An 11,945-nucleotide genomic window follows, 5' to 3' on the forward strand; every position below is an offset into this window, starting at 1 on the left:
GAGAACCGCCCTGCCGCCCTGTTTCGTGTGTCCCGCTCCCTCTTGTTTCAGAGGCCGCGGGAGGCCCCTCTACAGGGCAGGGCAGAGGAATTTGGTAAATATCTGCAGGATAAAATCGCTCAAATCTGGAGGGATTGGGTCCCTGTCAGTGGTCCAATGGAGACGTCCATGGCGAGTCTTGAGGAATCGATCTGGGAGGAGTTTGACTTGGTTGCCATCGAGGATTTGGACAGAATGCGTGGACGACTGCGACCCACCACATGTTTATTGGACCCGTGCCCCTCCTGGCTTGTACTGGCATCCTGGGAGGTTACACGAGACTGGCTCCTGGGCCTAGTGAATGCTTCGTTGAGCAAGGCGGTGGTGAGACCCTTGCTCAAGAAGCCTTCCCTGGACCCTTTGGAGCTGGCCAATTATCGTCCTGTCTCCAACCTTCCCTTTTTGGCGAAGGTTGTAGAGAGTGTGGTGGCCTACCAGTTTCCACGTCATCTGGAGGAAAATGATTATCTAGACCCGCGCCAGTCCGGCTTCTGCCCCGGTCACAGCACGGAGACGGCCTTGGTCGCGTTGGTGGATGATCTCTGGAGGGCCAGAGATAGAGATTGTTCCTCTATCCTGGTCCTATTAGACCTCTCGGCGGCTTTTGATACCATTGACCATGGTATCCTGCTGCGCCGGCTGGAGGGGTTGGGGGTCCGGGGCACCGTTTTGCGGTGGTTCGGCTCCTACCTTTCTGGCCGGACGCAGCGTGTGTTGGCAGGAGAAGAGAGGTCGACCCTACGCCCCCTTACTTGTGGGGTGCCACAGGGGTCGGTCCTCTCGCCACTCCTGTTCAACACATATATGAAGCCGCTGGGTGAGATCATCCGTGGTTTCGGGGTGGGATACCACCTGTACGCTGATGATACTCAGCTGTACTTTTCCACCCCGAACCACCCCAACGAGGCCATCGAAGTGATGTCCCGGTGTGTGGAAGCCGTACGGATCTGGATGGATGACAACCGACTCAAGCTCAACCCCTCCAAGACAGAGTGGCTGTGGGTACCGGCTCCCCGGTTCAGCCAATTAACTCCATCATTGGCCATTGGGGGCATTCAACTTGCCCCCGTGGAGCGGGCGCGCAATTTGGGCGTCCTCCTGGATGCCCGGCTGTCCATGGATGACCATGTGACAGCCGTGGCAAGGGGGGCGTTCCACCAGGTTCGCCTGGTGCGCCAATTGCGCCCCCTACTGGACCGGGGCGCCTTACGCACAGTCACTCATGCGCTGGTGACGTCTCGCTTGGACTACTGTAATGCTCTCTACATGGGGCTTCCCTTGAAATGCACCCGGAGGCTACAGTTGGTCCAAAACGCAGCCGCGTGGGTAATTATGGGGAGTACTAGGTACTCCCATGTGACACCGTTCCTGCGCGAGCTGCACTGGCTTCCTGTGGTCTATCGGGTGTGTTTCAAGGTCTTGATAACAATCTTTAAAGCGCTCCATGGCTCAGGACCTAGTTACTTGCGAGATCGTATTCTGCCCCATACATCCCTGCGACCAATCCGCTCGCACAGAGAGGGCCTCCTCCAGGTGCCGTCCACTAGACAGTGTCGGGGGGCGGCGCCTAGGAGTAGAGCCTTCTCTGTGGCGGGCCCAGCCCTGTGGAATGACCTCCCTCCGGATATTAGGAATACCTCTGACCTCCGCTCCTTTCGTATTAAGCTTAAGACCCACCTATTCCAAGTAGCTGGCCTGGCTCAACTTTGATCTAACCATATCGCTCCTGACGGGTTTTTAATTGGGTATTTTAATTATATTTAATTATTTAGGGGTTTTTTAATCACTGTATTCTAATTGTTTTTTATTCATCAGCCGACCTCCTCCTTGTGTATGTCTCGGTATATGTCTCTGTTATATGTTTGTTTTGTCCACATATTTATTTCATATGTTTCATTGTACGCCGCCCCGAGTCCTTCGGGAGAGGGTGCGGCTAAGAAATAAATATTTATTTATTTATTATTATTTATATAAGTCTAAGTGCTATTGCTTAGAGCAGAGGTGTCAAACTCAAGGCCCAGGGGCTGGATTTGGTCCGCAGGCTGCTTAGATCTGGCCCGTAGGGCCATCCTAGAAACAACAAAGGGTTAGTGTCTTTGCCAGTGAAAATGGAACTTGGGAGAGCTGCACGTTGCCCTCCCAGGTTCTGTTTTCAGCCGCAACAGCTTCCTTCCACCCTCTGTCAGTGAAAACAGAGCTCAGGGGGCCCGCACACACTCCCTCAAGCTCTGTTTTCACTGGCAGAGGTCAGCAGGAGGCCATCACAACTGAAAATGGAGCTCAGGAGCCCGTTTTGCTGGCAGAGTGCTCGGGCCATCACAAATGCCCCCAACATGAGTGATGTGAAGCTGGCCATACCCACCATGACCATGCCCACCTCAGCCCCTGAAGTCAAACACAACAATGCAGCTCTCACTGAAATCGAGTTTGACACCCCTGGCTTAGAGGGTTTCCAAAAAGTAGTAGACTGTTTAAAACCAGAAAGACAATTTAAACTAGAAGTATCAGGTTCTGATGGCTGTATTTGCTGGCTCTTTTCCATTCGTGTTTTTTTACTGCTTCTGCTGACAAAAGGTTTTATCTGGACATGTTTTCTACTATTTTCATTACTTGTAGGGCTACTTTAAGAAAAAACCCTAAGGAGCCAATACAACCATTAACATGACTATAATGAAGAGGAAATTCACACCATTAATCAAAATGACAGCTTCTGGGACTATTGTATGTATAGCTTTACATAACTGCCATTTTGTACAGTATATTAAAAATATTTATTTTTAAAACAAAAAAAAAACTATAATGAAACCTTAAGAACAGTCTTGTAAGTCACTAATTTCTTTGCAATAAAAGGATATGCAGTCTAAGCATTTTGATTCCTGTAGGTTTCATTCCTTAAAAGTGTCTCATGACTTTACTTTAAAGTCATTTAAAGCAATTCCTCTCACAACTTTAAAGCCTGCACTTGCTCTCCCAGCTCCATAAAGGGCATGGGTGGGAGTAAAAACTGAACTCTTCTACTGCATAGGTTTCTCTGCCCACCTCCCCTGAGGCTTTGCCTCAGGCATTTATTTTCCTGGTGGCAGTCTTTGAAATCAGAAGCAACTCTCTGTCCACCAGTAAAATTAAGGATCAACCCAAAGTAGCTCAAGCTACACCTTAGATCATCATCCCTTAAATGAATTCAGCACAGTTGGAGTTGGATGGTGTGCTATCAGGTTTAGCTTTCAATAGCTATATTCTGGAACAATACAGCTAATGAATGCAATATGGTGTCATTCAGAGATGTTTATTTTATGTCTTTAATTTGTATAACTTTATTTATGCGCACAGCTAGATGATATACGACAAAACAACTTGGTGGTCTGGACATAAAAGTCTTAAAACAAAGTATCTCCCATCCTGCTGTCCCATGCTTGTTCTTTTGAGATAGTGCTTCCTTTAAAAAAACATCCAAAAATAGTGAGCTGTGTCTACATTCCCATTCTGTAAATAATTAACATAAGAGTGTATATAGGCATTTCTCCCCTATCTCCAACACTACATGGGCAGTTCTTTATTTGCAGTAACCATTCATTACTTCAAAAGTACTTGCTTAAAAAAAAGCCTAAGTCTCTTTTTTAAACAAGAACATTTAATATAGAATAAATGGACCAAATATTGGCAATGGGTCAGGTAATAGAAGTAATGCTAATGTACCCAATGCTGATTGTACTCACCAGACAAAAAAGATAACCAAGGAGGAGCTGGCAAATATTTTTCCTTCTTAAATTTTCTCTGCTGCATAGAGGCTACAACTCAACTGATCCTTTGGGCATTATGTTCTAGATAACTGAGGGAATTGTATTGTTCATCATTAAGAAAGACCATCCTGCATTTGAAAATTTTTAGATTTTGCTTTCCCTAAAGATTATTGTTACAGCATGAATAAATGGATGAAATGTTTTAAAATACTGGATTTCAACAAAGTCTCAATGATTTATCTTATTAAAGCGTTTGCTTTCGAGGCCCTAATATCATAATATCAACTATCTGGCATATGCACTTTTGAAGGAGAAGAAGATCAAATGTAGACATAAAACCGCAATTTCAGAACTGTGTACAAGGAAAAAGCATATGAAAGATTTCATCTGAGTTATATTGCTGAAATGTAGAAAAATGTCCAGATGAGCTCTTGATGTTATATCCCATGATTCCCTGTGAAACTGTATCCATATTTATACATCTCAGTTTTCCAATGCTTAGGCCAACAGTGAAGGGGTACCATGGGGAGGCTCCCTTTCATGCTATTACAACATTCACAATAAACTATAGTCATCTAAACTATACTGAATGTCAAAAAGAAATATTAATAAATATGGCCACTTGGTCAAAATATAGAATAATGGATTACAGGTCATATCAGCAATGAGTGTTCATGATTAAGTGTGGGCTCCAACCTTGGTCTCTCAGCCCCATTACACTATCCTAACTCTCCATTCTCCTCTGGGATGACTTAAGAAACAAATTTGTCTTCCTCTCCTGAGTGTTTATGATTTTATTTTATTACTTCTTTATGTGTCCCCCCCCCCAATAACTTTGACCTGCTCAAACCCTGTGCTATTTAGATCTCAAATTTCCCACCTTGAAAACAGGTGTGCAAAATCACTTGTCAGATTTCTAGAAGCATCCAGATCAGCATCCACCCTGCATAGCCACTATGCAGAGGAAAAGATAGTTTAAGGAAGAAATATAGTATGTTTTCCAGTTCCTCTTTGTTTATCTTATATCTGATTATATATCTATTATATATCTTATATCTGATTGCATACAATCAGCACTGGGTATATGACACTACTTTTATTACCTAATCCATTGCCAATTTTGGTGCATTTATTCAATATTAAAAGTTCTTATATTGACTCTTTAGTTATCCCATGTAATTGATAACAGCCACTCCCTGTTTTTTTCTGCAGCCCTCCTCAACCCTTAGATCTAATTAAACAAATTCTTTTATTAAGTGCATGATCCTATGTTTTAACCTTTTTTACCTGTTTAAAAATTGCTCAGGTAAAGAGGAAGAGAACAAAATGGCAAACGATCCAGCCATGTAAAGTCTTGTGGGATCAGAAGCAGAATTTGCTAAGATTTTAGTTTTGTGATGGTTAACTCAAACCTAGGTCCAACTTTGTAGGAAAGAGCCGACAAGGACAAAATTTCAGATGTGATAGCTATTGCAGTGTTACCACATCTTTGTCATTATAAGGTTTGAAATAGTAGACCTAAATAAATAAATATTCATTTCCATCTTTTATATATTGTATATATTTTAAAGGTTTAGAGTACTATTTAGCTGCAGAATTTCTTTTGAGAAATTGTGTTTGTACTGTAAGAGACTGTCTTTTAAAATGAATTCATGTGAGAGAAAAGAAATAGTCAATGACTGTGGAATCCTACATGTTGTTATTATGCTCTGCCAGGAGCAATATTTTCCCTGTGAATATAAATCCAATCTGATTGAATCCAAATGGAAAAGACACAGAAGTACCTAAATAGACTTCTGGCTTTCAAACACCTTGTGACAGTCTCCAATCCCTTTCCAGCTGTTGACATCTATAGCTGTATATCTTTTGTTTCATTGTATAATTTTGTTAATGTATCTTGCTTATTGTTTTAATAATTAACAGAAACCACTGTCTAAATATTATGTATGTACTATAAACACTCTAAATAATAGAGTGTTTTAGTGATGCTAAACAACTCCATATGATGAAGCCAGAAAAAGGATATTGATGGAACGCCCTTTAGCTGTAATAGTCATAGAGAAATCAATCACGCTCTTAATAACTGCATTGCGCATCTTCTCTGTGCTACGCTAAGCAGACAGTTCTCTATATTGAAAGACACATTTTTCTTATGTTGAAGATAATTTTATTTCCTCAGGATTTATAACTTTTAAACTTTAATTCTTTTAATCCTGTTGGATGTTAGTTTGTATTTAGATTTTATGCCTTTCTTTTATGTAAATAAGATTTCCTTTAATAGTAGACAGCGTATGTTGTTAAATATACTGAAATCTTCTTTTACCATGAAAATATAGTGAATCAAATAGGATGTGGGAATCTGATTATCCACAAATTGTTTAGGCAATGCAGTTACATAGTAACTAGAGAGAGATTTAGTGGCTACTAAATATAAGAATGAGGCAGACTGATCTATCTCATATTTTCCCCCAAAATTACCTTGAGGTTGGATTGATCACCCATACCTGTGACAATGGAGCTTCTTTGTGCAAGTTTCAAGGGTCCTCCTTCTTCTTATTTATTTGTTCCTTTGTTTGCTTATAGTGCAGGATTTGTATACTGCCCCATTTGGTAAGCCATTCCCTGGTGCACAGGCCAAGCCACTGCCAATAAATATCAATTCCAAAAACAAAATAAAAATGAACCCAGTCGTTCATTTTATACTAATGTCTGAAGGTCTGGCTGAAGGTAATCAGATACATATACATTTGGAAATCAGACACGTGTACATTTGTTCCTGTTCTTGACTTGACAAAAAAAATGCCAATATAAATTTTCCCACCTTCTTTGCTAGGCCCAATTCAGCTGCTGGAAGGCAGCTAATGGTGCTGTCTCTCAGGGATTTAATGTGGGGAAAGTTGAAAAAAGCCACTGATTGATTTGTCTGGCTTTGTTTGCCCTTCCATCAAATGTCATTAGATGGAGGTAATCACATCAACAAACCACTTTCCTTTGTGTAGGATGGGGCAGGAGAGGGGATGGGTTTTGCAAGATGGCTTGTCTTGCAGTACAGGTGGTTTCAAAAGGAACCTTTCAGAAATAGTGCTAAACCCATCATTTAAAAGTACCTTGAAAGTACTGCTGATAGGGAGGTGCCTGTTTTGAATTGAAGTGGGAAGGAACTTCATCTTGCAACTTCACCCCTGCTCAGCTTTAAGTGGTTGAAAGGACTGTAAAGACACCAGCACTCACCCATCCCATTGGACTAGCTACTTTGCGATCCCATCCATTGGAAGCTGGGTTGAAACTCTGTTATAAGGCAAGGTGAGCAAGTACTAAGCTTTTCCTTGAATCAGGGTCTGCAGTTGATCCCCTGGGTGGAATGGCACACCTGGCTTTACCACTCATAGGTGCTGTGAGCCCAGCACCTAATCCATAAAATGAATTGGGCTCCTATTTAAAAAAAGAGGGTTTTTCATTGGAGGAGGGCGAACTAAATGTCTACCAACTACAGCACTCCAAGTATGCCACTCCTATTAGATGTTTCAGGGGCTTTTAAAGACAAGTTTTGCAGAGCATTAAATCCTTGTTTACAAAGTTCTAAGAGGAACTAGCACCTTGGCATAATTGTGATGCACAATGGCAGAGCTCCTTCCCCTTTTACCTCACAACTTCTGCCTCCCACTACGGTCAATGCCCAGGACCAGAGGGGAGGAGAGGTGTAATCTCAACTCTGCACTGCATCACTGAATCAATCACCCAGGAGATGACACAGATTGTACAACAAGATTGGTGTCAATAGGGTGGAAGCTGTATCTGGTGGGCTGCAGATGCAGTGAGGATAAATCCTTTAAAAATGATTAGCAAGGTATTTTTATGCCATTGCTAGTGGGTTCTGAAGATGGGTCCACAGCTGTTGCTTATAAGTTAACTTAGGAAATATGACTATGGCTTGTTATGAGAAAAATAAAAAGGCAAAGGCACTTTTCATTTGTATCAAACAGATGTAAGGAGGAAGGATTAAAGAGAGACGTGTAGTGCAGAAGAAATATTCTGTAGGTTCCCAAGAGACATTTGCCTGAAACAGTTAGCAGGGATTTTAAAAACTGAATCAATAGAAATTCAACCTTTGTTGTTGTAAAGCTAGTGATGGGTAATGGGATTTAAACAAATGTTTTCTCTCTTTTTAAATCCTTTCATTTAAATATGCAACTATCTTTGTTCTAACCTGGAGATACCCCAGTGATCAAATGAAGGAAATCCTGTATAAACATATATACTGAAATTCTTGACTTATAGATCCCAGAGCTCAAGTCTGGTAAAGCTATAGACTAAAATCAGAGGGTTGATGGAGGTTAGGGAGAAAAAAGGAAGCATCTTGTGTTCAAAGTCTGAACAAATCAGTATATCAGATGCAGGTGATTTTCTATCAACTAGTATTGTTCCCAATGTAATTGAAGAGACTGCTGGCATCGATTATAACCTGCCTAATTCAATTCATCTGTATATTTAACAATATATATATTGTTTTGTTGTATTCGGGTCTTTTCCTGTGTAAGATTGAGATTGTCTTTGCAACGTTTCGGCAAGATCTCACCTGCCATCTTCAGGCTTGGGCTTAAAATGGGAACGGAGCTGCCGTCTTTTGGTAAATCTTGGTGGGAGGGGATGGGGTGCTGGCTTTGTTTCAGTAAGTGGAATGATTGGTTGTGTGGTTGTATCATGATTGGTAGATTGGTGCTGATTGGTGCTGGCTGTGTGTGCATTGTTGTTTTGTATTGTAATGGCCTGGGCGGTGGGTAGTGTTCATTTGTTGACTAGGGCTGGTTTCCAGATGTTTGGTAGGGGGGAGGTATCATCATGTTTATTCATGTTGTGGGGGTGTTTCTCTATTTCAATGGCTTCCATAATTATTCTCTTGTTGAGGTGTTCTGTTTTGGAGATTAACCTGGCTCCTTCAAAGTTGATTTCATGTCCTGTAGCTTTAAGGTGCTGGAAAAGGGAGGAAGTTTTTTCTTTTTTTCTTACTGCGTTCTTGTGTTCTGTGATGCCTGCATTTATCCTCCTGTTTGTTTGTCCTATATATGTTGCCGGGCAGATTTTGCATGGTATTTCATAGACTCCTTGGTTTTCTAGCTGGATTTTGTCTTTGGGGTTTCTTAAGATGTTGGCTATTTTTTGGTCAGTGGTGAAAGCTGTCCTGATATTGTGCTTGTGGAGAATTTTGCTGATTTTATCTGTGGTGCCTTTGATGTAAGGGAGGAGGGCGATGCCATTGTCCTGTTCTGTGTCTTGGTTTTTGGGGGGAGTCTCCTTTTGGATTAGGTTGGTGATTGTTTTTCTTTGGAATCCGTTGGAGATTAATACATTTGTGAGTTTGTGTAATTCAGTTTTCAGGTGGTCTTTGTCCGCTAGGCATTTGGTTCTGGAGATGAGGGTCTTGGCTACAGAGTTGATCTGTGCAGGGTGGTGATGGGATTGTGCATTTAAGTAGCAGTTGCTGTGTGTTTTTTTCTGGTGGATGGTGTGTCCTAGGGAGCCATTGGGTTTTTTGTAGATTAGGACATCCAGAAAGGGAAGTTGGTTGTTTGCTTCTATTTCCATGGTGAATTGTATTTTGGGGTGTAGGCTGTTGAGATGTGTGAGGAAGTTGTCCAGTTTTTCTTTCCCATGTGGCCAAATCACAAAAGTGTCATCAACATATCTAAGCCAGAGTTTGGGTTTGTGTTCAGATTTATCTAACGCATTGGTTTCAAAATGTTCCATGTATAAGTTTGCAATGACGGGTGAGAGGGGTGATCCCATGGGTGCTCCTTCTATCTGTTTGTATCTTTGTCCATTATGGATGAAGTATGTGTTGGTTAGGCAGCGGTTGGTCAGGTCCAGGATGTGTTTAGGGGGGTTGTGTTTGTTCTGGATAGCTGTCAAGGCTTCTTTTATGGGCACTTGGGTGAAGAGGGATATGACATTGAAACTCAGGAGTAGGTCCCTGTGTTATAGGTTTTGTTTCTTTATTGTTTCTATGAAGTGCAGTGAGTTTTGTACATGTGAGGTGATGGATTCTGCATAGGGTTGGAGTTGTTTGGCAAGGAATTTGGCAAGATTCTGTAGAGGTGAGCCTATGGAGCTGACTATGGGTCTGAGTGGTATTCCTTCTTTGTGTTTCTTGGGGAGGCCATAGAGTTTGGGGCATCTGGAAGATTTCTCTCTGGGGATCTCTTCACTGATGGCAGAGGCTTTTATTTTGGATTTGGTGGTTTTTTCCAGTTAGGTGGTGGGGTCTGTGTTTATAGGTTTGTAAGCAGGGTCTTGGAGTAGGTTGGATAGTTTGGCTTGGTAGTCAGATGTGTTCATTACCACTGTGGCATTTCCTTTGTCTGCTGGGAGAATGATTATGTTGTTGTCTTTCCTCAGGTTGGTGAGTGCTTTTTCTTCTTGTTGCTGTAAGTTGCTTCTGGGTGGATTGCTGGAGCAAAGGAGCTGACTGCAAGTCTGATTTTATTGGCTTCATCTGGGTTGATTTTGATGAGTGTAGCTTCAACTCCGCATATGAAGTCTTCAGTGGGGATGTGTTTAGAAGCAACTGCAAAGTTGAATCCTCTGGAAAGGACATTGGTTTCAGCTGTGGTGAGGGTTCTGTCTGATATGTTGTGTACTGTTTGTTTCATGAGTTGCTGAGGAGGGGGGTTAGGCTTCTGTCGTTTTTCTAGTCTGTAGAGTTTGTTGGAGTGTTTTTCTGTCTTAAGGAGGTTTCTGTTTCTGCTCTCCAGAGGGCTAGTTGTTTGAATTTGTCCCAGAGTGCTGGGTGGATTTTTTTGCTGAGTTTGAGGTGAAGAGTGAGTAGGTCCCGGTTGGTTTGGTCTAGTAGGAATCTTTTCCTGTGGAGTTCGTTTCTGATTAGGGCTAATTCAGTTCTTTTCAAGATCCTTTCGGTGGCTGAGGTTTGTGAATGGAATTTTAGTTGGAAGTATGTGGGGATCAGGCTTTTGTCTCGGCAGTTGCGTAGGAATGTTAGGTCACATAAGATGGTGGCTCTTCGGACTTCAAGCCTCTCATAGGATCTGGTGAGCAAGGTTTCCTCCCTGTAGAGGTAAGATATTTGTTTTCATAGATTTTCACGGGTGTAGGTATGCTGGTTTTGTTGTATTCGGGTCTTTTCCCGTGTAAGATTGAGATTGTCTTTGCAACGTTTCAGCAAGATCTCACCTGCCATCTTCAGGTTTGGGTTTAAAATGGGAACGGAGCTGCCGTTTTTCAGTAAATCTTGGTGGGAGGGGATGGGGTGCTGGCTTTGTTTCAGTAAGTGGAATGATTGGTTGTGTGGTTGTATATCTATATCTATATATCTATATCTATATATTTATATCTATATATCTATATATCTATATCTATATATCTATATCTATATATCATCTATCTATCTATCTATCTATCTATCTATCATCTATCTATCTATCATCTATCTATCTATCTATCTATCTATCTATCTATCTATCATCTATCTATATATATAATTTTTCTTCTCCAATTTTGCTCTCTAGATTGTTGGATTTTAGAATTCATAAATCTGCATTCAAATGGCTGTTTAACCCAGTACTACCCATATTGTTTGTTCCTCCTCTGATAGCTGAGCATTTGCCCACAATATAATAAGGGAACTCCGTGAGAACACTCAAGTATGATAACTCTGAATCTGGCACTAGGAAACACAATACTGGAGCAGATGGCATTGCGAGTACTAAAAACTACATTTTCTTCCTACCTCAATTCATGTTGCAGAAACTTTTGCATTGAAGAAAAGTTCAATTTCTTTCTGTAATGCATTTTTTAAAAATCACTAGTTAACTCAAATGAAATTATGGCTTTCTTAGGTAACTAAGAGAGTTTTCTTTAAACATTCTGCAATGTGCAGAGAATAACATTCAATGTAGTTATGATTGAAGATGGTTTCAGTATTTACCACAAAGATACCAATAAGGAATATCTATAAATGGGAAGATTTCTGGAATTGTAAAGTTAGAAGGGGACATTTTGAATCTATCTAATCAGAGAATTAAATGTTTCATTTTTGTAGGCATTTTCAGTTCTAAAAATTCATCAGTTTTTTTTCTGCAAATGACTTCTATATTCAGTCACTTATAAACTCCAAGCTTGGTTAAATGCAAAATTACTACTATATCTGATAAT

At 41.2% G+C, this 11,945-nt stretch overlaps 1 long non-coding RNA gene across 3 annotated transcripts in view; it reads left to right on the forward strand.

Annotated features, from left to right (window-relative positions):
* The window catches only part of LOC309386169, a 39,011-nt gene that overhangs the window by 20,381 nt on the left and 6,685 nt on the right, over window positions 1-11,945 (forward strand). Inside the window, exons 3-4 of one of the 3 annotated variants that reach the window (XR_014174361.1) lie at window positions 2,656-2,760; window positions 6,970-7,082. This is a non-coding gene — a long non-coding RNA (uncharacterized lncRNA). Of the gene's footprint in view, window positions 1-2,655; window positions 2,761-5,085; window positions 5,228-6,969; window positions 7,083-11,945 lie in introns of those variants that run through there. The other 2 variants (XR_014174363.1, XR_014174362.1) reach the window with 2 other exon arrangements.

Source organism: Natrix helvetica (assembly GCF_964273705.1).
Source record: "Natrix helvetica genome assembly, chromosome: 2".
Classification (NCBI taxonomy): Eukaryota; Metazoa; Chordata; class Lepidosauria; order Squamata; family Natricidae; genus Natrix; species Natrix helvetica.